The sequence below is a fragment of the Somniosus microcephalus genome, unplaced genomic scaffold, assembly GCF_052327205.1.
Source record: "Somniosus microcephalus isolate GS21.2 unplaced genomic scaffold, FLI_Smic_1.0 unresolved_chr4, whole genome shotgun sequence".
Lineage (NCBI taxonomy): Eukaryota > Metazoa > Chordata > Chondrichthyes > Squaliformes > Somniosidae > Somniosus > Somniosus microcephalus.
Window position 1 is genome coordinate 2,776,358 of NW_028225182.1, and position 26,464 is coordinate 2,802,821.

A 26,464-nucleotide genomic window follows, 5' to 3' on the forward strand; every position below is an offset into this window, starting at 1 on the left:
ACTTGCTGAAGTTGAAAGCAGTGCTTCTTGAAACGGAGGCATTGCACTTCGTATTCTTTGAAAAAAGTTAACAATTGCTTATCTTTCGTGCAGCTGTGCCTTGCAAAGATTATACTCATTTTACCTGGCAGGACTGCAATACAAGATGCCATGAGCAGTGTGAAAAAAACCCAGAGATTTGTGAACCGATAGCCATCAAGGCAGCTGTGTGATTTACTCAGGACCGAGGCTTAGCAGAGGGGCAAGTGGGCAAGCTGAAGTTAAGGATGAGACCTGGCCGAGACAAAGTATAATGGTGGAGATGGTAATGTTGTTGATTTTGAGAAAAGAATCTAAGGAACTGTTCAGCAAAGGTTCCATGGTGTAATGGTAAGCACTCTGGACTCTGAATCCAGCGATCCGAGGTCAAATCTCGGTGGAACCTGAATTCTTGTTGTCCCAGCTGCTGGAAATTTGGGACATGCAAGTTTGGCATCTTCACAACAACCACGGTTATGGGACCGTTTGCTGCCTGGATCAATGGCGGTTGATTTATTGTTCTCGACATCAGATGATAGGCTCAACCTCTTATTCCCAGTTCCAAATAAGAGGGGGAGAAAGATGTGCGTTGTCCAGTGCTTCGTTTGACTGCACAGCAGATTGCTCAACATTTTCTTTGCAAGCTGCATTCGGCTGGCATACTTGCTGAAATTGAAAGCAGTGCTTCTTGAAACGTAGGCATTGCACTTCGTATTCTTTGAAAAAAGTTAACAATTGCTTATCTTTCGTGCAGCTGTGCCTTGCAAAGATTATACTCATTTTACGTGGCAGGACTGCAATGCAATCTGCCATGAGCAGTGTGAAAAAGAAGCTGAGATTTGTGAACCGATAGCCATCAAGGCAGCTGTGTGATTTGCTCAGAACCGAAGCTTAGCAGAGGGGCAAGTGGGCAAGCTGACGTTAAGGATGAGACCAGGCCGAGACAAAGTATAATGGTGGAGATGGTAATGTTGTTGATTTTGAGAAAAGAATCTAGGGACTGTTCAGCGAAGGTTCCATGGTGTAATGGTAAGCACTCTGGGCTCTGAATCCAGCGATCCGAGTTGAAATCGCGGTGGAACCTGAATTATTGTTGTCCCAGCTGCTGAAATTTGGGACATACAAGCTTGGTATCTGCATATCAACCAAGGTTACGGGACCGTTTGCTGCCTGAATCAATGACGGTTGATTTATTGTTCTGGACATCAGATGATAGGCTCAACCTCTCATTCCCAGTTCCAAATAAGAGGGGGAGAAAGATGTGTGTTGTCCAGTGCTTCGTTTGACTGCACAGCAGAATGCTCAACATTTTCTTTGCAAGCTGCATTCGGCTGGCATACTTGCTGAAATTGAAAGCAGTGCTTCTTGAAACGTAGGCATTGCACTTCGTATTCTCGAAAAAAGTTAACAATTGCTTATCTTTCGTGCAGCTGTGCCTTGCAAAGATTATACTCATTTTACCTGGCAGGGCTGCAATGCAATCTGCCATGAGCAGTGTGAAAAAGAAGCTGAGATTTGTGAACCGATAGCCATCAAGGCAGCTGTGTGATTTGCTCAGAACCGAAGCTTAGCAGAGGGGCAAGTGGGCAAGCTGAAGTTAAGGATGAGACTAGGCCGAGACAAAGTATAATGGTGGAGATGGTAATGTTGTTGATTTTGAGAAAAGAATCTAAGGACTGTTTAGCGAGGGTTCCATGGTGTAATGGTAAGCACTCTGGGCTCTGAATCCAGCGATCCGAGTTCAAATCTCGGTGGAACCTGAATTATTGTTGTCCCAGCTGCTGGAAATTTGGGACATACAAGATTGGCATCTGCATACCAACCACGGTTACGGGGCCATTTGCTGCCTGAATCGATGACGGTTGATTTATTGTTCTGGACATCAGATGATAGGCTCAACCTCTCATTCCCAGTTCCAAATAAGCCGGGGAGAAAGATGTGTATTGTCCAGTGTTTCATTTCACTGCACAGCAGATTGCTCAACATTTTCTTTGCAAGCTGCATACGGCTGGCATATTGTTGAAATTGAAAGCAGTGCTTCTTGAAATGTAGACATTGCACTTCGTATTCTCGAAAAAAGTTAACAATTGCTTATCTATCGTGCAGCAGTGCCTTGCAAAGATTATTCACATTTTACCTGGCAGGACTGCAATACAAGATGCTATGAGCAGTGTGAAAAAGAAACAGAGATTTGTGAACCGATAGCCATCAAGGCAGCTGTGTGATTTACTCAGAGCCGAGGCTTAGCAGAGGGGCAAGTGGGCAAGCTGAAGTTAAGGATGAGACCTGGCCGAGACAAAGTATAATGGTGGAGACGGTAATGTTGTTGATTTTAAGAAAAGATTCAAATAAATTTATCAGCAAAGGTTCCATGGTGTAATGGTGAGCACTCTGGACTTTGAATCCAGCGATCCGAGTTCAAATCTCGGTGGAACCTGAATTCTTGTTGTCCCAGCTGCTGGAAATTTGGGACATACAAGCTTGGCATCTTCATCACAACCACGGTTGCGGGACCGTTTGCTGCCTGGACCAATGACGGTTCGTTTATTGTTCTCGACATCAGATGATAGGCTCAACCTCTCATTCCCAGTTCCAAATAAGAGGGGGAGAAAGATGTGTGTTGTCCAGTGCTTCGTTTGACTGCACAGCAGAATTCTCAACATTTTCTTTGCAAGCTGCATTCGGCTGGCATACTTGCTGAAATTGAAAGCAGTGCTTCTTGAAACGTAGGCATTGCACTTCGTATTCTCGAAAAAAGTTAACAATTGCTTATCTTTCGTGCAGCTGTGTCTTGCAAAGATTATACTCATTTTACCTGGCAGGACTGCAATGCAATCTGCCATGAGCAGTGTGAAAAAGAAGCTGAGATTTGTGAACCGATAGCCATCAAGGCAGCTGTGTGATTTGCTCAGAACCGAAGCTTAGCAGAGGGGCAAGTGGGCAAGCTGAAGGTAAGGATGAGACCTGGCCGAGACAAATATAATGGTGGAGACGGTAATGTTGTTGATTTTGAGAAAAGAATCTAAGGAACTGTTCAGCAAAGGTTCCATGGTGTAATGGTAAGCACTCTGAACTCTGAATCCAGCGATCCAAGTTCAAATCTCGGTGGAACCTGAATTATTGTTGTCCCAGCTGCTGGAAATTTGGGACATACAAGATTGGCATCTGCATACCAACCACGGTTACAGGACCGTTTGCTGCCTGAATCGATGACGGTTGATTTATTGTTCTGGACATCAGATGATAGGCTCAACCTCTCATTCCCAGTTCCAAATAAGCGGGGGAGAAAGATGTGTATTGTCCAGTGCTTCATTTCACTGCACAGCAGATTGCTCATCATTTTCTTTGCAAGCTGCATTCGGCTGGCATACTTGTTGAAATTGAAAGCAGTGCTTCTTGAAACGTAGACATTGCACTTCGTATTCTCGAAAAAAGTTAACAATTGCTTATCTATCGTGCAGCAGTGCCTTGCAAAGATTATTCACATTTTACCTGGCAGGACTGCAATACAAGATGCTATGAGCAGTGTGAAAAAGAAACAGAGATTTGAGAACCGATAGCCATCAAGGCAGCTGTGTGATTTACTCAGAGCCGAGGCTCAGCAGAGGGGCAAGTGGGCAAGCTGAAGTTAAGGATGAGACCTGGCCGAGACAAAGTATAATGGTGGAGATGGTAATGTTGTTGATTTTAAGAAAAGATTCAAATAAATGTATCAGCAAAGGATCCATGGTGTAATGGTGAGCACTCTGGACTTTGAATCCAGTGATCCGAGTTCAAATTTCGGTGGAACCTGAATTCTTGTTGTCCCAACTGCTGGAAATTTGGGACATACAAGCTTGGCATCTTCATAACAACCACGTTTACGGGACCGTTTGCTGCCTGGAGCAATGACGGTTGGTTTATTGTGCTCGACATCAGATGATAGGCTCAACCTCTCATTCCCAGTTCCAAATAAGAGGGGGAAAAAGATGTGTGTTGTCCAGTGCTTCGTTTGACTGCACAGCAGAATGCTCAACATTTTCTTTGCAAGCTGCATTCGGCTGGCATACTTGCTGAAATTGAAAGCAGTGCTTCTTTAAACGTAGGCATTGCACTTCGTATTCTCGAAAAAAGTTAACAATTGCTTATCTTTCGTGCAGCTGTGCCTTGCAAAGATTACACTCATTTTACCTGGCAGGACTGCAATGCAATCTGCCATGAGCAGTGTGAAAAAGAAGCTGAGATTTGTGAACCGATTGCCATCAAGGCAGCTGTGTGATTTGCTCAGAACCGAAGCTCAGCAGAGGGGCAAGTGGGCAAGCTGACGTTAAGGATGAGACCAGGCCGAGACAAAGTATAATGGTGGAGATGGTAATGTTGTTGATTTTGAGAAAAGAATCTAAGGACCGTTCAGTGAAGGTTACGTGGTGTAATGGTAAGCACTATGGGCTCTGAATCCAGCGATCCGAGTTCAAATCTCGGTGGAATCTGCATTCTTGTTGTCCCAGCTGCTGGAAATTTGGGACATGCAAGCTTGGCATCTTCACAACAACCACGGTTTTGGGACCGTTTGCTGCCTGGATCAATGACGGTTGATTTTTTGTTCTCGACAGCAGATGATAGGCTCAATCTCTTATTCCCAGTTCCAAATAAGAGGGGGAGAAAGATGTGTGTTGTCCAGTGCTTCGTTTGACTGCACAGCAGAATGCTCAACATTTTCTTTGCAAGCTGCATTCGGCTGGCATACTTGCTTAAATTGAAAGCAGTGCTTCTTGAAACGAAGGCATTGCACTTTGTTTTCTCGAAAAAAGTTAACAATTGCTTATCTTTCGTGCAGCTGTGCCTTGCAAAGATTATACTCATTTTACCTGGCAGGACTGCAATGCAATCTGCCATGAGCAGTGTGAAAAATAAGCTTAGATTTGTGAACCGATAGCCATCAAGGCAGCTGTGTGATTTGCTCAGAACCGAAGCTGAGCAGAGGGGCAAGTGGGCAAGCTGAAGTTAAGGATGAGACCTGGCCGAGACAAAGTATAATGGTGGAGATGGTAATGTTGTTGATTTTGAGAAAAGAATCTAAGGAACTGTTCAGCAAAGGTTCCATGGTGTAATGGTAAGCACTCTGGGCTCTGAATCCAGCGATCCGAGTTCAAATCTCGGTGGAACCTGAATTATTGTTGTCCCAGCTGCTGGAAATTTGGGACATACAAGATTGGCATCTGCATACCAACCACGGTTACAGGACCGTTTGCTGCCTGAATCGATGACGGTTGATTTATTGTTCTGGACATCAGATGACAGGCTCAACCTCTCATTCCCAGTTCCAAATAAGCCGGGGAGAAAGATGTGTATTGTCCAGTGCTTCATTTCACTGCACAGCAGATTGCTCAACATTTTCTTTGCAAGCTGCATACGGCTGGCATATTGTTGAAATTGAAAGCAGTGCTTCTTGAAATGTAGACATTGCACTACGTATTCTCGAAAAAAGTTAACAATTGCTTATCTATCGTGCAGCAGTGCCTTGCAAAGATTATTCACATTTTACCTGGCAGGACTGCAATACAAGATGCTATGAGCAGTGTGAAAAAGAAACAGAGATTTGTGAACCGATAGCCATCAAGGCAGCTGTGTGATTTACTCAGAGCCGAGGCTTAGCAGAGTGGCAAGTGGGCAAGCTGAAGTTAAGGATGAGACCTGGCCGAGACAAAGTATAATGGTGGAGATGGTAATGTTGTTGATTTTAAGAAAAGATTCAAAAAAATGTATCAGCAAAGGTTCCATGGTGTAATGGTGAGCACTCTGGACTTTGAATCCAGCGATCCGAGTTCAAATCTCGGTGGAACCTGAATTCTTGTTGTCCCAACTGCTGGAAATTTGGGACATACAAGCTTGGCATCTTCATAACAACCACGGTTGCGGGACCGTTTGCTGCCTGGAACAATGACGGTTCGTTTATTGTTCTCGACATCAGATGATAGGCTCAACCTCTCATTCCCAGTTCCAAATAAGATGGGGAGAAAGATGTGTGTTGTCCAGCGCTTCATTTGACTGCACAGCAGAAAGCTCAACATTTTCTTTGCAAGCTGCATTCGGCTGGCATACTTGCTTAAATTGAAAGCAGTGCTTCTTGAAACGTAGGCATTGCACTTCGTATTCTCGAAAAAAGTTAACAATTGCTTATCTTTCGTGCAGCTGTGCCTTGCAAAGATTATACTCATTTTACCTGGCAGGACTGCAATGCAATCTGCCATGAGCAGTGTGAAAAAGAAGCTTAGATTTGTGAACCGATAGCCATCAAGGCAGCTGTGTGATTTGCTCAGAACCGAAGCTTAGCAGAGGGGCAAGTGGGCAAGCTGAAGTTAAGGATGAGACCTGGCCGAGACAAAGTATAATGGTGGAGACGATAATGTTGTTGATTTTGAGAAAAGAATCTAAGGAACTGCTCAGCAAAGGTTCCATGGTGTAATGGTAAGCACTCTGGACTCTGAATCCAGTGATCCAAGTTCAAATCTCGGTGGAACCTGAATTATTGTTGTCCCAGCTGCTGGAAATTTGGGACATACAAGATGGGCATCTGCATACCAACCACGGTTACGGGACCGTTTGCTGCCTGAATCGATGACGGTTGATTTATTGTTCTGGACATCAGATGATAGGCTCAACCTCTCATTCCCAGTTCCAAATAAGCGGGGGAGAAAGATGTGTATTGTCCAGTGCTTCATTTCACTGCACAGCAGATTGCTCAACATTTTCTTTGCAAGCTGCATTCGGCTGGCATACTTGTTGAAATTGAAAGCAGTGCTTCTTGAAATGTAGACATTGCACTTCGTATTCTCGAAAAAAGTTAACAATTGCTTATCTATCGTGCAGCAGTGCCTTGCAAAGATTATTCACATTTTACCTGGCAGGACTGCAATACAAGATGCTATGAGCAGTGTGAAAAAGAAACAGAGATTTGTGAACCGATAGCCATCAAGGCAGCTGTGTGATTTACTCAGAACCGAGGCTTAGCAGAGGGGCAAGTGGGCAAGCTGAAGTTAAGGATGAGACCTGGCCGAGACAAAGTATAATGGTGGAGACGGTAATGTTGTTGATTTTAAGAAAAGATTCAAATAAATTTATCAGCAAAGATTCCATGGTGTAATGGTGAGCACTCTGGACTTTGAATCCAGCGATCCGAGTTCAAATTTCGGTGGAACCTGAATTCTTGTCCCAGCTGCTGGAAATTTGGGACATACAAGCTTGGCATCTTCATAACAACCACGGTTGCGGGACCATTTGCTGCCTGGACCAATGACGGTTCGTTTATTGTTCTCGACATCAGATGATCGGCTCAATCTCTCATTCCCAGTTCCAAATAAGAGGGGGAGAAAGATGTGTGTTGTCCAGTGCTTCGTTTGACTGCACAGCAGAATGCTCAACATTTTCTTTGCAAGCTGCATTCGGCTGGCATACTTGCTGAAATTGAAAGCAGTGCTTCTTGAAACGAAGGCATTGCACTTTGTTTTCTCGAAAAAAGTTAACAATTGCTTATCTTTCGTGCAGCTGTGCCTTGCAAAGATTATACTCATTTTACCTGGCAGGACTGCAATGCAATCTGCCATGAGCAGTGTGAAAAATAAGCTTAGATTTGTGAACCGATAGCCATCAAGGCAGCTGTGTGATTTGCTCAGAACCGAAGCTGAGCAGAGGGGCAAGTGGGCAAGCTGAAGTTAAGGATGAGACCTGGCCGAGACAAAGTATAATGGTGGAGACGGTAATGTTGTTGATTTTGAGAAAAGAATCTAAGGAACTGTTCAGCAAAGGTTCCATGGTGTAATGGTAAGCACTCTGGGCTCTGAATCCAGCGATCCGAGTTCGAATCTCGGTGGAACCTGAATTATTGTTGTCCCAGCTGCTGGAAATTTGGGACATACAAGATGGGCATCTGCATACCAACCACGGTTACGGGACCGTTTGCTGCCTGAATCGATGACGGTTGATTTATTGTTCTGGACATCAGATGATAGGCTCAACCTCTCATTCCCAGTTCCAAATAAGCGGGGGAGAAAGATGTGTATTGTCCAGTGCTTCATTTCACTGCACAGCAGATTGCTCAACATTTTCTTTGCAAGCTGCATTCGGCTGGCATACTTGTTGAAATTGAAAGCAGTGCTTCTGGAAATGTAGACATTGCACTTCGTATTCTCGAAAAAAGTTAACAATTGCTTATCTATCGTGCAGCAGTGCCTTGCAAAGATTATTCACATTTTACCTGGCAGGACTGCAATACAAGATGCTATCAGCAGTGTGAAAAAGAAACAGAGATTTGTGAACCGATAGCCATCAAGGCAGCTGTGTGATTTACTCAGAGCCGAGGCTTAGCAGAGTGGCAATTGGGCAAGCTGAAGTTAAGGATGAGACCTGGCCGAGACAAAGTATAATGGTGGAGATGGTAATGTTGTTGATTTTAAGAAAAGATTCAAAAAAATGTATCAGCAAAGGTCCCATGGTGTAATGGTGAGCACTCTGGACTTTGAATCCAGCGATCCGAGTTCAAATCTCGGTGGAACCTGAATTCTTGTTGTCCCAACTGCTGGAAATTTGGGACATACAAGCTTGGCATCTTCATAACAACCACGGTTGCGGGACCGTTTGCTGCCTGGAACAATGACGGTTCGTTTATTGTTCTCGACATCAGATGATAGGCTCAACCTCTCATTCCCAGTTCCAAATAAGATGGGGAGAAAGATGTGTGTTGTCCAGCGCTTCATTTGACTGCACAGCAGAAAGCTCAACATTTTCTTTGCAAGCTGCATTCGGCTGGCATACTTGCTTAAATTGAAAGCAGTGCTTCTTGAAACGTAGGCATTGCACTTCGTATTCTCGAAAAAAGTTAACAATTGCTTATCTTTCGTGCAGCTGTGCCTTGCAAAGATTATACTCATTTTACCTGGCAGGACTGCAATGCAATCTGCCATGAGCAGTGTGAAAAAGAAGCTTAGATTTGTGAACCGATAGCCATCAAGGCAGCTGTGTGATTTGCTCAGAACCGAAGCTTAGCAGAGGGGCAAGTGGGCAAGCTGAAGTTAAGGATGAGACCTGGCCGAGACAAAGTATAATGGTGGAGACGATAATGTTGTTGATTTTGAGAAAAGAATCTAAGGAACTGCTCGGCAAAGGATCCATGGTGTAATGGTAAGCACTCTGGACTCTGAATCCAGTGATCCAAGTTCAAATCTCGGTGGAACCTGAATTATTGTTGTCCCAGCTGCTGGAAATTTGGGACATACAAGATGGGCATCTGCATACCAACCATGGTTACGGGACCGCTTGCTGTCTGAATCGATGACGGTTGATTTATTGTTCTGGACATCAGATGATAGGCTCAACCTCTCATTCCCAGTTCCAAATAAGCGGGGGAGAAAGATGTGTATTGTCCAGTGCTTCATTTCACTGCACAGCAGATTGCTCAACATTTTCTTTGCAAGCTGCATTCGGCTGGCATACTTGTTGAAATTGAAAGCAGTGCTTCTTGAAATGTAGACATTGCACTTCGTATTCTCGAAAAAAGTTAACAATTGCTTATCTATCGTGCAGCAGTGCCTTGCAAAGATTATTCACATTTTACCTGGCAGGACTGCAATACAAGATGCTATGAGCAGTGTGAAAAAGAAACAGAGATTTGTGAACCGATAGCCATCAAGGCAGCTGTGTGATTTACTCAGAACCGAGGCTTAGCAGAGGGGCAAGTGGGCAAGCTGAAGTTAAGGATGAGACCTGGCCGAGACAAAGTATAATGGTGGAGACGGTAATGTTGTTAATTTTAAGAAAAGATTCAAATAAATTTATCAGCAAAGGTTCCATGGTGTAATGGTGAGCACTCTGGACTTTGAATCCAGCGATCCGAGTTCAAATTTCGGTGGAACCTGAATTCTTGTCCCAGCTGCTGGAAATTTGGGACATACAAGCTTGGCATCTTCATAACAACCACGGTTGCGGGACCATTTGCTGCCTGGACCAATGACGGTTCGTTTATTGTTCTCGACATCAGATGATAGGCTCAACCTCTCATTCCCAGTTCCAAATAAGAGGGGGAGAAAGATGTGTGTTGTCCAGTGCTTCGTTTGACTGCACAGCAGAATGCTCAACATTTTCTTTGCAAGCTGCATTCGGCTGGCATACTTGCTGAAATTGAAAGCAGTGCTTCTTGAAACGTAGGCATTCCACTTCGTATTCTCGAAAAAAGTTAATAATTGCTTATCTTTCGTGCAGCTGTGCCTTGCAAAGATTATACTCATTTTACCTGGCAGGACTGCAATGCAATCTGCCATGAGCAGTGTGAAAAATAAGCTTAGATTTGTGAACCGATAGCCATCAAGGCAGCTGTGTGATTTGCTCAGAACCGAAGCTTAGCAGAGGGGCAAGTGGGCAAGCTGAAGTTAAGGATGAGACCAGGCCGAGACAAAGTATAATGGTGGAGATGGTAATGTTGTTGATTTTGAGAAAAGAATCTAAGGACTGTTTAGCGAGGGTTCCATGGTGTAATGGTAAGCACTCTGGGCTCTGAAACCAGCGATCCGAGTTCAAATCTCAGTGGAACCTGAATTATTGTTGTCACAGCTGCTGGAAATTTGGGACACACAAGATTGGCATCTGCATACCAACCACGGTTACGGGACCGTTTGCTGCCTGAATCGATGACGGTTGATTTATTGTTCTGGACATCAGATGATAGGCTCAACCTCTCATTCCCAGTTCCAAATAAGCCGGGGAGAAAGATGTGTATTGTCCAGTGCTTCATTTCACTGCACAGCAGATTGCTCAACATTTTCTTTGCAAGCTGCATACGGCTGGCATATTGTTGAAATTGAAAGCAGTGCTTCTTGAAATGTAGACATTGCACTTCGTATTCTCGAAAAAAGTTAACAATTGCTTATCTATCGTGCAGCAGTGCCTTGCAAAGATTATTCACATTTTACCTGGCAGGACTGCAATACAAGATGCTATGAGCAGTGTGAAAAAGAAGCTGAGATTTGTGAACCGATAGCCATCAAAGCAGCTGTGTGATTTGCTCAGAACCGAAGCTCAGCAGAGGGGCAAGTGGGCAAGCTGACGTTAAGGATGAGACCAGGCCGAGACAAAGTATAATGGTGGAGATGGTAATGTTGTTGATTTTCAGAAAAGAATCTAAGGACCGTTCAGCGAAGGTTATGTGGTGTAATGGTAAGCACTCTGGGCTCTGAATCCAGCGATCCGAGTTCAAATCTCGGTGAAACCTGAATTCTTGTTGTCCCAGCTGCTGGAAATTTGGGACATGCAAGCTTGGCATCTTCATAACAACCACGGTTTTGGGACCGTTTGCTGCCTGGATCAATGACGGTTGATTTATTGTTCTCGACAGCAGATGATAGGCTCAACCTCTCATTCCCAGTTCCAAATAAGATGGGGAGAAAGATGTGTGTTGTCCAACGCTTCATTTGACTTCACAGCAGAAAGCTCAACATTTTCTTTGCAAGCTGCATTCGGCTGGCATACTTGCTTAAATTGAAAGCAGTGCTTCTTGAAACGTAGGCATTGCACTTCGTATTCTCGAAAAAAGTTAACAATTGCTTATCTTTCGTGCAGCTGTGCCTTGCAAAGATTATACTCATTTTACCTGGCAGGACTGCAATGCAATCTGCCATGAGCAGTGTGAAAAAGAAGCTTAGATTTGTGAACCGATAGCCATCAAGGCAGCTGTGTGATTTGCTCAGAACCGAAGCTTAGCAGAGGGGCAAGTGGGCAAGCTGAAGTTAAGGATGAGACCTGGCCGAGACAAAGTATAATGGTGGAGACGGTAATGTTGTTGATTTTGAGAAAAGAATCTAAGGAACTGTTCAGCAAAGGTTCCATGGTGTAATGGTAAGCACTCTGGACTCTGAATCCAGTGATCCAAGTTCAAATCTCGGTGGAACCTGAATTATTGTTGTCCCAGCTGCTGGAAATTTGGGACATACAAGATGGGCATCTGCATACCAACCACGGTTACGGGACCGTTTGCTGCCTGAATCGATGACGGTTGATTTATTGTTCTGGACATCAGATGATAGGCTCAACCTCTCATTCCCAGTTCCAAATAAGCGGGGGAGAAAGATGTGTATTGTCCAGTGCTTCATTTCACTGCACAGCAGATTGCTCAACATTTTCTTTGCAAGCTGCATTCGGCTGGCATACTTGTTGAAATTGAAAGCAGTGCTTCTTGAAATGTAGACATTGCACTTCGTATTCTCGAAAAAAGTTAACAATTGCTTATCTATCGTGCAGCAGTGCCTTGCAAAGATTATTCACATTTTACCTGGCAGGACTGCAATACAAGATGCTATGAGCAGTGTGAAAAAGAAACAGAGATTTGTGAACCGATAGCCATCAAGGCAGCTGTGTGATTTACTCAGAACCGAGGCTTAGCAGAGGGGCAAGTGGGCTAGCTGAAGTTAAGGATGAGACCTGGCCGAGACAAAGTATAATGGTGGAGACGGTAATGTTGTTGATTTTAAGAAAAGATTCAAATAAATTTATTAGCAAAGGTTCCATGGTGTAATGGTGAGCACTCTGGACTTTGAATCCAGCGATCCGAGTTCAAATTTCGGTGGAACCTGAATTCTTGTCCCAGCTGCTGGAAATTTGGGACATACAAGCTTGGCATCTTCATAACAACCACGGTTGCGGGACCATTTGCTGCCTGGACCAATGACGGTTCGTTTATTGTTCTCGACATCAGATGATAGGCTCAACCTCTCATTCCCAGTTCCAAATAAGAGGGGGAGAAAGATGTGTGTTGTCCAGTGCTTCGTTTGACTGCACAGCAGAATGCTCAACATTTTCTTTGCAAGCTGCATTCGGCTGGCATACTTGCTGAAATTGAAAGCAGTGCGTCTTGAAACGTAGGCATTCCACTTCGTATTCTCGAAAAAAGTTAACAATTGCTTATCTTTCGTGCAGCTGTGCCTTGCAAAGATTATACTCATTTTACCTGGCAGGACTGCAATGCAATCTGCCATGAGCAGTGTGAAAAATAAGCTTAGATTTGTGAACCGATAGCCATCAAGGCAGCTGTGTGATTTGCTCAGAACCGAAGCTTAGCAGAGGGGCAAGTGGGCAAGCTGAAGTTAAGGATGAGACCAGGCCAAGACAAAGTATAATGGTGGAGATGGTAATGTTGTTGATTTTGAGAAAAGAATCTAAGGACTGTTTAGCGAGGGTTCCATGGTGTAATGGTAAGCACTCTGGGCTCTGAATCCAGCGATTCGAGTTCAAATCTCGGTGGAACCTGAATTATTGTTGTCACAGCTGCTGGAAATTTGGGACACACAAAATTGGCATCTGCATACCAACCACGGTTACGGGACCGTTTGCTGCCTGAATCGATGACGGTTGATTTATTGTTCTGGACATCAGATGATAGGCTCAACCTCTCATTCCCAGTTCCAAATAAGCGGGGGAGAAAGATGTGTGTTGTCCAGTGCTTCGTTTCACTGCACAGCAGATTGCTCAACATTTTCTTTGCAAGCTGCATTCGGCTGGCATACTTGTTGAAATTGAAAGCAGTGCTTCTTGAAATGTAGACATTGCACTTCGTATTCTCGAAAAAAGTTAACAATTGCTTATCTATCGTGCAGCAGTGCCTTGCAAAGATTATTCACATTTTACCTGGCAGGACTGCAATACAAGATGCTATGAGCAGTGTGAAAAAGAAACAGAGATTTGTGAACCGATAGCCATCAAGGCAGCTGTGTGATTTACTCAGAACCGAGGCTTCGCAGAGGGGCAAGTGGGCAAGCTGAAGTTAAGGATGAGACCTGGCCGAGACAAAGTATAATGGTGGAGACGGTAATGTTGTTGATTTTAAGAAAAGATTCAAATAAATTTATCAGCAAAGGTTCCATGGTGTAATGGTGAGCACTCTGGACTTTGAATCCACCGATCCGAGTTCAAATCTCGGTGGAACCTGAATTCTTGTCCCAGCTGCTGGAAATTTGGGACATACAAGCTTGGCATCTTCAATAACAACCACGGTTGCGGGACCATTTGCTGCCTGGACCAATGACGGTTCGTTTATTGTTCTCGACATCAGATGATAGGCTCAACCTCTCATTCCCAGTTCCAAATAAGAGGGGGAGAAAGATGTGTGTTGTCCAGTGCTTCGTTTGACTGCACAGCAGAAAGCTCAACATTTTCTTTGCAAGCTGCATTCGGCTGGCATACTTGCTTAAATTGAAAGCAGCGCTTCTTGAAACGTAGGCATTGCACTTCGTATTCTCGAAAAAAGTTAACAATTGCTCATCTTTCGTGCAGCTGTGCCTTGCAAAGATTATACTCATTTTACCTGGCAGGACTGCAATGCAAACTGCCATGAGCAGTGTGAAAAAGAAGCTGAGATTTGTGAACCGATAGCCATCAAGGCAGCTGTGTGATTTGCTCAGAACCGAAGCTTAGCAGAGGGGCAAGTGGGCAAGCTGAAGTTAAGGATGAGACCTGGCCGAGACAAAGTATAATGGTGGAGACGGTAATGTTGTTGATTTTGAGAAAAGAATCTAAGGAACTGTTCAGCAAAGGTTCCATGGTGTAATGGTAAGCACTCTGGACTCTGAATCCAGTGATCCAAGTTCAAATCTCGGTGGAACCTGAATTATTGTTGTCCCAGCTGCTGGAAATTTGGGACATACAAGATTGGCATCTGCATACCAACCACGGTTACGGGACCGTTTGCTGCCTGAATCGATGACGGTTGATTTATTGTTCTGGACATCAGATGATAGGCTCAACCTCTCATTCCCAGTTCCAAATAAGCGGGGGAGAAAGATGTGTATTGTCCAGTGCTTCATTTCACTGCACAGCAGATTGCTCAACATTTTCTTTGCAAGCTGCATTCGGCTGGCATACTTGTTGAAATTGAAAGCAGTGCTTCTTGAAATGCAGACATTGCACTTCGTATTCTCGAAAAAAGTTAACAATTGCTTATCTATCGTGCAGCAGTGCCTTGCAAAGATTATTCACATTTTACCTGGCAGGACTGCAATACAAGATGCTATGAGCAGTGTGAAAAAGAAACAGAGATTTGTGAACCGATAGCCATCAAGGCAGCTGTGTGATTTACTCAGAACCGAGGCTTAGCAGAGGGGCAAGTGGGCAAGCTGAAGTTAAGGATGAGACCTGGCCGAGACAAAGTATAATGGTGGAGACGATAATGTTGTTGATTTTAAGAAAAGATTCAAATAAATTTATCAGCAAAGGTTCCATGGTGTAATGGTGAGCACTCTGGACTTTGAATCCAGCGATCCGAGTTCAAATCTCGGTGGAACCTGAATTCTTGTTGTCCCAGCTGCTGGAAATTTGGGACACACAAGCTTGGCATATTCATAACAATCACGGTTGCGGGACCATTTGCTGCCTGGACCAATGACGGTTCGTTTATTGTTCTCGACATCAGATGATAGGCTCAACCTCTCATTCCCAGTTCCAAATAAGAGGGGGAGAAAGATGTGTGTTGTCCAGTGCTTCGTTTGACTGTACAGCAGAATGCTCAACATTTTCTTTGCAAGCTGCATTCGGCTGGCATACTTGCTGAAATTGAAAGCAGTGCTTCTTGAAACGAAGGCATTGCACTTCGTATTCTCGAAAAAAGTTAACAATTGCTCATCTTTCGTGCAGCAGTGCCTTGCAAAGATTATACTCATTATACCTGGCAGGACTGCAATGCAATCTGCCATGAGCAGCGTGAAAAAGAAGCTGAGATTTGTGAACCGATAGCCATCAAGGCAGCTGTGTGATTTGCTCAGAACCGAAGCTTAGCAGAGGGGCAAGTGGGCAAGCTGACGTTGAGGATGAGACCAGGCCGAGACAAAGTATAATGGTGCAGATGGTAATGTTGTTGATTTTGAGAAAATAATCTAGGGACTGTTCAGCGAAGGTTCCATGGTGTAATGGTAAGCACTCTGGGCTCTGAATCTAGCGATCCGACTTCAAATCTCGGTGGAACCTGAATTCTTGTTGCCCCAGCTGCTGAAATTTGGGACATACAAGCTTGGTATCTGCATACCAACCACGGTAACGGGACCGTTTGCTGCCTGAATCAATGACGGTGGATTTATTGTTCTGGACATCAGATGATAGGCTCAACCTCTCATTCCCAGTTCCAAATAAGCGGGGGAGAAAGATGTGTATTGTCCAGTGCTTCGTTTCACTGCACAGCAGATTGCTCAACATTTTCTTTGCAAGCTGCATTCGGCTGGCATACCTGTTGAAATTGAAAGCAGTGCTTCTTGAAACGTTAACATTGCACTTCGTATTCTCGAAAAAAGTTAACAATTGCTTATCTGTCGTGCAGCAGTGCCTTGCAAAGATTATTCACGTTTTACCTGGCAGGACTGCAATACAAGATGCTATGAGCAGTGTGAAAAAGAAACAGAGATTTGTGAACCGATAGCCATCAAGGCAGCTGTGTGATTTACTCAGAACCGAGGCTTAGCAGAGGGGCAAGTGGGCAAGCTGAAGTTAAGGATGAGACCTGGCCGAGACAAAGTATAATGGTGGAGACGGTAATGTTGTTGATTTTAAGAAAAGATTCAAATAAATTTATCAGCAAAGGTTCCATGGTGTAATGGTGAGCACTCTGGACTTTGAGTCCAGCGATCCGAATTCAAATCTTGGTGGAACCTGAATTCTTGTTGTCCCAGCTGCTGGAAATTTAGAACATACAAGCTTGGCATCTGCATACCAACCACGGTTATGGGACCGTTTGCTGCCTGAATCGATGACGGTTGATTTATTGTTCTCGACATCAGATGATAGGCTGAACCTCTCATTCCCTGTTCCAAATGAGCGGAGCAGAAAGATATGTGTTGTTCAGTGCTTCATTTGATTCCACAGCAGATTGCTCAACATTTTCTTTGCAAGCTGCATTCGGCTGGCATACTTGTTGTAATTGAAAGCAGAGCTTCTTGAAACGTAGGCATTGCACTTCGTATTCTCGAAAAAAGTTAACAATTGCATTTCTTTAGTGCAGCAGTGCCTTGCAAGGTTTATACACATTTTATCAGGCAGGACTGTAATACAAGCTGCTCTGAGCAGTGTGAGAAAGAAGCAGCGTTTTGAGAACCAAGATCCATCAAGGCGGCTGTGTGATTTGCTCAGAACCGAGGCTTAGCAGAGGGGCAATTGGGCAAGCTGAAGTTAAGGATGAGACCAGGCCGAGACAAAGTTGAATGGTGGAGACGTTAATGTTGTTGATTTTGAGAAAAGAGCTAATGAAATCTTCAGCAACGGTTCCATGGTGTAATGGTTAGCACTCTGGACTCTGAATCCATCAATCAGAGTTCAAATCTCTGTGGAACCTGAATTCTTGTTGTCCCAGTTGCTGGAAATTTCGGACATACAGGGTGAAGGCATCTGCGTACCAACCACGGTTGCTGGACCGTTTGCTGCCTGAATCAATGACGGTTGATTTATTGTTCTCCGTTGTGTATGTACCTTTAAGGGAATAACTGGTCTTGGACTGCAGTACTGGCAGTGACCACCCCTGTATAAAAGGCCCTAGCAGGCTTCTGTAGTTTCAGTTTCAAGCTGCCTCTTGTTCAGTAAAGTACCTGTTAAACTGTTCTCCCGAAGTGCGTGTATTATTGAGATGCAGACTTTACAGTGGCGACGAGTAAGTTCGAACTCACCTGCAGTGTGGCATCATCTCACGGGGATCTCACCTGAAAGGAAGGTCCTGGAAGGTCGTAGTCTGAGCAACGGGCGCCGACCGAGGGCAACCGCCCAAAGAATCCATCGGTGTTTGGAGAATTGCGGGAGAGACTGTGGTTCCAGCAAATCGTGCTGGAAGCAGGTAGCGCGCTGACCCTTCCGGACTGTGGTGCGCTCAAGCTCGATGGAGAGGCTCTGCAAATCGGGCAATTCAAACAGCCCCAAAACGCACTGTTCCCTGACCGGGTATCGAACCCGGGCCGCGGCGATGAGAGCGCCGAATCCTAACCAGTAGACCACCAGGGAAGCTGCAGCAAGCCTCCTGCCAGCAAGCACAGCAATGCAGTTTTTCCTGCCTGCTCCTTTGCAATTCAGATCCTTTACGCGACAGGCAAACTGTTCGGACAAAATGACATTTTTTAGACGAGCACACAAAAGACGTGTTCGCGAAAGCACGGCACCAAGTGCGGGTAGGCATCCACTTGAAATCGATGTCCTCCTGTGTTTTTCTCTGGATGTTGTCTCTCTCGGTGCTGGGCGAACAATTCATTGATGCATTTCTCCTGAACTGAAGCCTTTTGCCCATCTCGCGGGGTCAGAGCCGCTCTGTCTGTCTCTTACCTGCTTGTGACCATTATCGGGAACAGGCCGCCTGTTCAACTTTCATCAGCAAACCCAGAAAGACAAATAAACAGAAAGATGTGTCTCTCAGCCCCGGTGGCAAAGGTGCAGTGGATGTTAATCCAAATAAATCCCCCGTGAGATTCTGTCTGCATTGGCTTCCTTCTAAAGTTTGTATTTTATATTTTCGGAAAGACCATAAAATTAGGCTGATGGCCCGTACGGGGATCGGACCCGCGCCCTTGGCGTTATTCACCCCCCCGTGCTCAGTGCTCAGCAGAGTCGGCAGCACGAAGTTGGCAAACAGCCTGCAGTCCTCCGAACGGGCCTGTGTTGCGAGCCCATCCCGATCCCCGCACCCATTCTCGGGGAAAGGAATTTCTCGGCCTATCTCCTATTGATAAACTCACGGTCTGCTCGAGCACAGAGCTCTCAGCCTTTACTCACTGATCTTCACAAGAGTTGATTGTGTTTTGTAAATCTCTCACTCGCTCTCCTCGCGGTCAAACACAAAGTTTACCTGCTGTGTTTTCCAGCAGCCAGTAAGTTGATTTGAAAAGGCCATTGTGACAGGGTTTGGGCTCTGAATCCAGTCACAGATCGGGTTGTGATGCCTTGTGGCTCAAGCGGTCACCTGACCTGCCAGCTGATGACCTCACTGCTGATGATGACTGATGTGCCTCAATAATCCCGAGACTCGATGTTAGCGAAACAAAACAAGGCTTTTATTAACTTAGAAGATAACACGCAGTGGAGAGAGGTATCTTCCCTGGAGGTCTGCAGTACTGGCTGTGAGGCCAGACTGAGCTGGCTTACATACAGGCCAGGTATGGGAGGAGCCCTACACACAACACATTCCATACATTCCAATACACAATACAATGGTGAGGAGAAACCTGAAACCAACCACAGTCACAGGCAATACAATGGTAAGCGGGAACCTGAAACCAACCACAGTCACAGGCAGTGATGAATGGAATATTTAATCACATTCACCCCTTCTATAGATTTAGTCTGTTCGGGGGTTTGGTAGTCCTCTGCGACCGACGTGGCTGTTGTGGTGTCGCGGGTGTCGGCTGGGTGTCCCCGGTGGCCTCCTGGGTCTCTGCCGGGGGTACCGCCAGGGTTGTTGAAGGGGTAGTTGGTGGGGGTGCCGTTGGTCGATGTTCTTCTGGGGGTGATGAAAGAGTAGTGGGTGGGTAAGAGTTGCTGTGGTCGTTGTTGCTGCTATTGCCGTGGTTGTTGTCGTTACCGGCTGGGGCGACATCTTTTATTGACACGGTGTCCTCCCTTCCGTCGGCGTGCCGGACATACGCGTATTTGGGGTTGGTGTGGAGTAGGTGCACTGGCTCCACGAGAGGGTCCGTCTTATGGCCCCTCACATGCCTTCGCACGAATACCGGACCCGGGGTGGAGAGCCATGATGGCATGGATACGCCTGAGGTGGATTTCTGGGGGAAGCTAAACATTCGTTCATGAGGCGTGGCATTAGTGGCAGTACACAATAGCGACCGTATCGAATGGAGCACATCTGAGAGGACTTCCTGCCAGCGGGAGATAGGGAGGCCCTTGGTCCTTAGAGCTAGAGTGACTGCTTTCCATACTGTCCCGTTCTCTCGCTCCACTTGACCGTTACCCCGGGGGTTGTAGCTGGTGGTACGGCTCGTGGCGATACCCCTGGACAGCATGTACTGGCGTAGCTCTTCACTCATGAAGGACACCCCCCCATCCGTGTGGATGTAGCTCGGCATACCGAACAGGCAGAACAGGCTGTTGAGGCATTTAATGACCGTGGCGCTGGTCATGTCTGGGCAGGGGAAGGCGAATGGGAAGCGGGAGTATTCGTCCACAATGTTCAGGAAGTAAACATTGCGGTCGACGGACGGGAGGGGGCCCTTGAAATCTAAGCTGAGCCGCTCAAAGGGCCGTGTAGCTTTGATTAAGTGGGCTCTATCAGGGTGGTAGAACCGAGGCTTGCACTCGGCGCAAGTGCGGCAGTTCCTGGTCAGAGGCCGAACTTCCTCAATCGAGTAGGGTAAGTTGCGGGACTTTATGAAGTGGAACAGCCGCGTGACCCCTGGGTGGCAGAGGTCGTTGTGGAGGGTCTGTAGCCGATCCCCGGTGGCGCTGGCACACATCCCTCATGAGAGGGCATCTGGGGATTCGTTAAGGGCCCCTGGCCGGTAAATGATGTCATACTCGAAGGTGGAGAGCTCGATCCGCCACCTAAGAATCTTATCATTTTTGATCTTCCCCCTCTGTTTGTTATTGAACATAAACGCTACCGACCGCTGGTCGGTAAGTAGGGTGAAGCATTTGCCGGCTAGGTAGTGGCGCCAGTGGCGCACTGCCTCCACGATGGCTTGGGCCTCCTTTTCCACGGAGGAGTGTCTGATCTCGGGCCCTTGGAGGGTCCTCGAGAAGAAAGCTACGGGCCGCCCCGCCTGGTTGAGGGTGGCCGCCAAGGCAAAGTCAGACGCATCACTTTCCACTTGAAATGGAGTGTTCTCGTCCACTGCCTGTAGCGTGGCCCGCTCAATATCCTGCTTAATGCTTTTGAAGGTGGCGTGGGCCTCAGCAGAGAGCGGAAAAGAGGATGCTTTCACGAGGGGGCGGGCTTTGTCGGAGTAGTTGGGGACCCATTGGGAATAATAAGAAAATAACCCCAGGCACCTTTTCAGGGCTTTGGGAGTGTTGGGCAGGGGCAGCTCCCGTAGGGGGCGCAATCGGTCGGGGTCTGGTCCGATTTCCCCATTCTCCACCACGCTGCCTAGTATGCAGAGGCGCGTGGTGTTGAAAACGCACTTGTCCTCGTTGTAGGTGAGGTTGAGTTTTTGTGCGGTTTTCAGGAACCTCTCGAGGTTCGAGTCGTGATCCTGCTGGTTGTGACCGCAGATGGTGACGTTGTCGAGGTAGGGGAAGGTTGCCTGCAAGTGGTGGTCATCGACCATGCGATCCATCTCCCTCTGGTAGACCGAGACCCCATTCGTCACCCCAAAGGGGACTCTGAGGAACTGGTAGAGGCGTCCGTTCGCCTCGAAGGCGGTGTACGGGCGGTCCTCTGGTCTGATAGGGAGCTGGTGGTACGCTGACTTGAGGTCGCTGGTGGAGAACGCCCGGTATTGGGCGATTTGGTTCACCATTTCTGATATGCGGGGTAGCGGGTAGGCGTCTAGTTGGGTGTACCTGTTGATCGTTTGGCTATAGTCGATCACCATCCATTTCTTCTCGCTACCCCTTACCACCACCACTTGGGCGCGCCACGGGCTATTGCTGCATTCAATAATGCGCTCTTTCAGGAGCCTGTCTACCTCGGTTGCGATAAACCGCCTGTCCTCCCAGCTGTACCTCCTGCTTTTGGTCGCTATTGGCCGGCAGTTAGGGGTGAGGTTCGCGAATAGCGAAGGCGGCTTTACCTTCAGGGTAGCCAGGCCGCACACTGTGAGGGGCGGCTGGGACCCACCGTACTTGAGCGTGATGCTTTGGTGGTTGCACTGGAAATCCAGGCCCAAGATCACGCTCGCGCATAGATTCTTCATGATTAATACTTTAAAATTATCGTATACAGTCACGTTAACGGACAATTGTACCGTGCAGTAACCCAGAATGGTCGATGTCTGGGTTTTATCAGCCATAGAGATGGTACCCCGAGTAGGGACCACCTTTAGGGAGAGTTGTCGTGCCAGTTCCGGGTGGATAAAACTCTCCGTGCTTCCACTGTCAATTAAACATTTAACCCCGCACCCGTTTACCTCGATGTCCACCATTGATTTGGACAGCGGGTGGGGCCTGGTCTGGTCCACTGTGACCGATGCCACTGTAGGGCCCTGATCGAGACAAGATGGCGTCCGCGCTGTCTGCTCACAAGATGGCGACCCCACGAGGTCGGGCAAGATGGCGTCCAAGATGGCCGCTCCCACGGCGCACACGCGGCGGTGGCGTGTTTTGGTTTTCCAGCGGGGTTCCCTCTGCACACCTTCCCAAAGTGCCCCTTCTTACCGCACTTAAAGCAGGTGGTGCCTTTCGCCGGGCACAGGTTTCTGGTGTGCTTTGGCTGCCCGCAGAAGTAGCAGTTGGGTCCCCGACGCGTCGCGGCTGTCGTAGGGCTTCTGGGGGGGAGAGCGGGGCCCCGACGGTGTCGGGCTGCCGGGCGGGGAAGATGCCTTCCAAGATGGCGGCGCCCTTGGTGCACACGTGGCGGCGTGGACGGCACGGGCTGAAGAGTAGGCGTCCGAGTTTCTCTGGGCCACATCCAGTGATCGCGCGGTGTCCGCAGCCTGTTTCAGGACCAATCCCGTTTTTTCCAGCAGTCTTTGCCGGATGTAAGTGGAGCTGAGGCCTGTGATAAAGGCATCGCGAACAAGCTCATCGGTGTACACTGCGGCTTTTACATCTCGGCACTTGCAGTCTTTGCCAAGCATTTTCAGGGTGCCTAGGAACTCCTCCACCGATTCCCCAGGTCGCTGTGCGCAAGTGGCGAACAGATGCCTAGCATACACCTCATTCGTAGGCTGCTGGTAATGCGCCTTTAAGATGTCGCAGGCGGCCAGGTACGTGTCGGCGTCTTGGATGAGGGGGTAAACCTGGTGGCTTACCCAATTCCGCAGAATTCCGAGTTTCATACTCGCAGCGTCCGTAGCGTCTTTGACGGCTGCGGAATTGTCCAGGAAGAATTCCATACACATAAACCAGTGTCCGAAGCGTGCTGATGCGTCCGGAGCATGCTGATCCAAATCCAAACGTTCGGGTTTCAGGAGTTGATCCATTGTGTTGAAAAATAAGTTAATAAAATTGATGTGCCTCAATCATCCCGAGACTCGATGTTAGCGAAACAAAACAAGGCTTTTATTAACTTAGAAGATAACACGCAGTGGAGAGAGGTATCTTCCCTGGAGGTCTGCAGTACTGGCTGTGAGGCCAGACTGAGCTGGCTTACATAGAGGCCAGGTATGGGCGGAGCCCTACACACAACACATTCAATACATTCCAATACACAATACAATGGTAAGGGGGAACCTGAAACCAACCACAGTCACAGGCAGTGATGAATGGAATATTTCATCACAATGACCTCATAATTAACCCCATCGTACAGCTGTGGGTTGATGTTTAAATTGATGTAAAAATATATCCCTGAAAGCCAATCAAATCTAATCAACATAAACTAGTTGATGTTATGAATTTGTGCTCCCAGTGGGAATTCCTGCAGAGTCTGCTGGTGTTCCTCTCCCCAATTACCCACAGGAAGCTTTGTGTTCAGAGTCTGTACTCATTACATCGACATTACTCAGTATTATTACACGGCCACATCTAAAACTGGACACATTAATAGGGAGACAACAGTGTGAATCGTAGGGTGGGAGAGGGGGGGAGCGAGGGAGAGAGAGAAAGAGAGGGAGGGGGAGGGAGAGAAAGAGAGGGAGTGGGGAGGGAGAGAGAGGGGGAGGGAGAGAGAGCGGGGAGGGAGTGATAGAGAGGATGAGCGAGAGAACGGAGGTAGAGAGAGAACGGGTTCGGGAGAGAGAGGGGGCGGGAGAGAGAGGGGGCGGGAGAGAGAGGGGAGGGAGAGAGAGAGGGCGAAGAGAGAGTGAGAGGGGGTGAGATGGTGATAAACGTGGTGGTAAACGCTTCAGCCGTGTTTTTGCACTCACGTGCTGGGCTCCGCCATCATTGAGGATGGGGATATTCATGGTGCCTCCTCCTCCCGTTAGTTGTTTAATTGTCCACCACCATTCACGACTGAATGTGGCAGGACTGCAGAGCTTTGGTCTGATCCATTGATTGTGGGACCACTTCACCCTGTCTATAGCATGCTGTTTCCGCTTTTTAGCACTTCATTTTTGGTATGCCTGCTGCTACTCCTGGCATGGTTTTCTGCACTCCTTATTGAACCAGGCCAGGCCTTGGTGGTACAGATTGTGGTTGAATACTATTCTGCTGTTGCTGATGGCCCACAGCGCCGCATGGATGCCCAGTTTTGAGCTGCTAGATCTGCTCTGAATCTGTCCCAATTAGCACGGTGGTAGTGCCACACAACATGATGGAGGGTGTTCTTGGTGTGAAGACGTGACGTCGTCTCCTCAGTGACTGTGCGGTGGTCGCTGCTGCCAATGCTGTCATGGAAAGATCCATCTGCGACAGGTAGATTGGTGAGGACGAGGTCAAGTAGGTTTTTCCCTCATTTTGGTTCTCTCACCACCTGCCGGAGGCCCAGACTGGCAGATATGTCTTTCTGGACTCAGCCAGCTCGGTCAGTAGTGGTGCTACCGAACCACTCATGGTGATGGACATTGAAGTCCCCCACCCAGAGTACATTCTGTGCCCTTGTTACTCTCAGTGCTTCTTCCAAGTGGTGTTCAACATGGAGGAGCACTGATTCATCAGCTGAGGGTGGGAGGGAGGTGGTAATCAGCAGGAGGTTTCCTTGCCCATGCTTGACCTGAAGCAACGAGACTTTTATGGGGTCCGGAGTCAATGTTGAGGACTCCCAGGGCCACTCCCTCCCGACTGTATACCACAGTGCCGCCACCCCTGGTGGGTCTGTCCTGCCGGTGGGACAGGACATACCCAGGGATAGTGATGGAGGAGTTTGGGGCATTGGCTGAAAGGTAAGATTCTGTGACTATGACTATGTCAGGCTGTTGCTTGACTAGTCTGTGTCACAGCTCTCCCAATTCTGGCACAATTGCCCAGATGTTGGTGAGGAGGACTTTGCAGGGTCGACGGGGCTGGGTGTGCCGTTGCCGTGTTCTTAGCTGGTGCCGAGTTTGATGCCGGGTCGTCCATCCGGATGGAGCAAGTTTAAATCACACGAGAGAAAGACACACACTGAAAGAGACAGACTTTTATCACAGCAGGTGGGAGTGTGAAGCAGGAATTTCGACTGCTCGTGTGGAGAAGAGACAAACGTTGTCTTTGTAATAAAGGTTGGAAGCGATCAAACATCCAAGGCTTCCCGAACAAATGAGAACCACTGTATCATCAGGATACACACAGGGAGGGAGTGATGGTTTATGATTCCCACACGTGTCCCAATATGAAAAATATAAGAATACAGCAATCTGAAGCTCAGAGTAATAAAAAAAGGGGAACTCTTCAAATCGACTCTTTGAGGAGCAAAGCCGGTATCTCTGGGGTGTGTGAGTTTTATTGGTACCGATATCTCATATACACTGCATGGAAGGGGTTATATTTCAGTATCTGATTGATTATAACTTTATTGAACGAAGTCAAAGGTTTTTTCACTGTTTCCTTTCACCTCGAACTTGTATTGGAGATAAAGGATGTTTGACAATATCCTGTAATACATCCACACGGGAGATAGGAATATATGACAATCTCCTACAGCCAAGGACAAAGTGACTGAGCACAGAGAGAAATGTGAGTTGATTAGAGAGAGGCAATATGGATGTGTAGAGGGCAGGTCATGTCTAACGAACCTCATTGAACTTTGAGGAATTAGCTGAAGTAGTAGACAGAGGAATGTCTGTGGATATGTTGTATATGGACTTCCAGAAGGGATTCAATGAGGTTCCATATAAGAGACTGTTAGCTAAAATTAAAGGTCATGGAATTGAAGGCAAATTATTGGGCTCGTTAGGAGATTGGTCAGGCGGTGGGAGACAGAGAGTAGGGACAGTGGGAATGTACTCGAATTGGAAGGAAGTGACTTGTGGTGTCAACAAGAATCTGTGCTGGGGGTCAACTATTCACTATATTTATTAATGACAGGGATAACATAATAGAGAGCCATATATCCAGGTTTGCCGATGACACAAAGATAGGTGGCACAGTAAGTAGTGTAGAGGGGAGCATAAAATTACAAAGAGACATTGATAGATTAACTGAGTGGGCAAAACTGTGGCAGGTGGATTTCAACACAGTTAAATGTGAGGTCATCCATTCTGGACCAAAGAAAGACAGATGTGAGTATTGTTTAAATGGTGGAAAGCTGGGAGCAGTGAAGGTCCAAAGACATTTAGGGGTTTGTGTAAAGAGATCACTAAAATATAGTGATCAGGTACAAAAAATAATCAACAAAGCCAATGGAATGTGAGCCTTTGCCTAGAAATTGGGTTCGGGCGCCAAAGTGGCGCAAAAGTCGCCTGAGCGCAGGATTTAGCTCAGCGATTGTAGTAATACC

At 46.9% G+C, this 26,464-nt stretch overlaps 13 non-coding genes across 13 annotated transcripts; all 13 read left to right on the forward strand.

The window, feature by feature from the left end:
- Positions 1–1,706: 1,706 nt before the first annotated feature.
- On the forward strand, positions 1,707–1,778 carry trnaq-cug (transfer RNA glutamine (anticodon CUG)). The gene has a single exon. It is a non-coding gene; the product is annotated as a tRNA-Gln (tRNA).
- Positions 1,779–2,383: 605 nt separating this feature from the next.
- Positions 2,384–2,455, forward strand: trnaq-uug (transfer RNA glutamine (anticodon UUG)). The gene has a single exon. It is a non-coding gene; the product is annotated as a tRNA-Gln (tRNA).
- Positions 2,456–5,093: 2,638 nt separating this feature from the next.
- trnaq-cug (transfer RNA glutamine (anticodon CUG)) lies at positions 5,094–5,165 on the forward strand. The gene has a single exon. It is a non-coding gene; the product is annotated as a tRNA-Gln (tRNA).
- Positions 5,166–5,770: 605 nt separating this feature from the next.
- Positions 5,771–5,842, forward strand: trnaq-uug (transfer RNA glutamine (anticodon UUG)). Its single transcript has one exon. It is a non-coding gene; the product is annotated as a tRNA-Gln (tRNA).
- Positions 5,843–6,448: 606 nt separating this feature from the next.
- trnaq-cug (transfer RNA glutamine (anticodon CUG)) lies at positions 6,449–6,520 on the forward strand. The gene has a single exon. It is a non-coding gene; the product is annotated as a tRNA-Gln (tRNA).
- A 1,281-nt stretch (positions 6,521–7,801) lies between these two features.
- On the forward strand, positions 7,802–7,873 carry trnaq-cug (transfer RNA glutamine (anticodon CUG)). Its single transcript has one exon. It is a non-coding gene; the product is annotated as a tRNA-Gln (tRNA).
- Positions 7,874–8,479: 606 nt separating this feature from the next.
- On the forward strand, positions 8,480–8,551 carry trnaq-uug (transfer RNA glutamine (anticodon UUG)). Its single transcript has one exon. It is a non-coding gene; the product is annotated as a tRNA-Gln (tRNA).
- Positions 8,552–9,835: 1,284 nt separating this feature from the next.
- On the forward strand, positions 9,836–9,907 carry trnaq-uug (transfer RNA glutamine (anticodon UUG)). The gene has a single exon. It is a non-coding gene; the product is annotated as a tRNA-Gln (tRNA).
- A 1,956-nt stretch (positions 9,908–11,863) lies between these two features.
- trnaq-cug (transfer RNA glutamine (anticodon CUG)) lies at positions 11,864–11,935 on the forward strand. Its single transcript has one exon. It is a non-coding gene; the product is annotated as a tRNA-Gln (tRNA).
- A 606-nt stretch (positions 11,936–12,541) lies between these two features.
- Positions 12,542–12,613, forward strand: trnaq-uug (transfer RNA glutamine (anticodon UUG)). The gene has a single exon. It is a non-coding gene; the product is annotated as a tRNA-Gln (tRNA).
- Positions 12,614–13,893: 1,280 nt separating this feature from the next.
- Positions 13,894–13,965, forward strand: trnaq-uug (transfer RNA glutamine (anticodon UUG)). Its single transcript has one exon. It is a non-coding gene; the product is annotated as a tRNA-Gln (tRNA).
- Positions 13,966–14,569: 604 nt separating this feature from the next.
- trnaq-cug (transfer RNA glutamine (anticodon CUG)) lies at positions 14,570–14,641 on the forward strand. The gene has a single exon. It is a non-coding gene; the product is annotated as a tRNA-Gln (tRNA).
- A 606-nt stretch (positions 14,642–15,247) lies between these two features.
- trnaq-uug (transfer RNA glutamine (anticodon UUG)) lies at positions 15,248–15,319 on the forward strand. Its single transcript has one exon. It is a non-coding gene; the product is annotated as a tRNA-Gln (tRNA).
- The last annotated feature ends 11,145 nt before the right edge of the window (positions 15,320–26,464 follow it).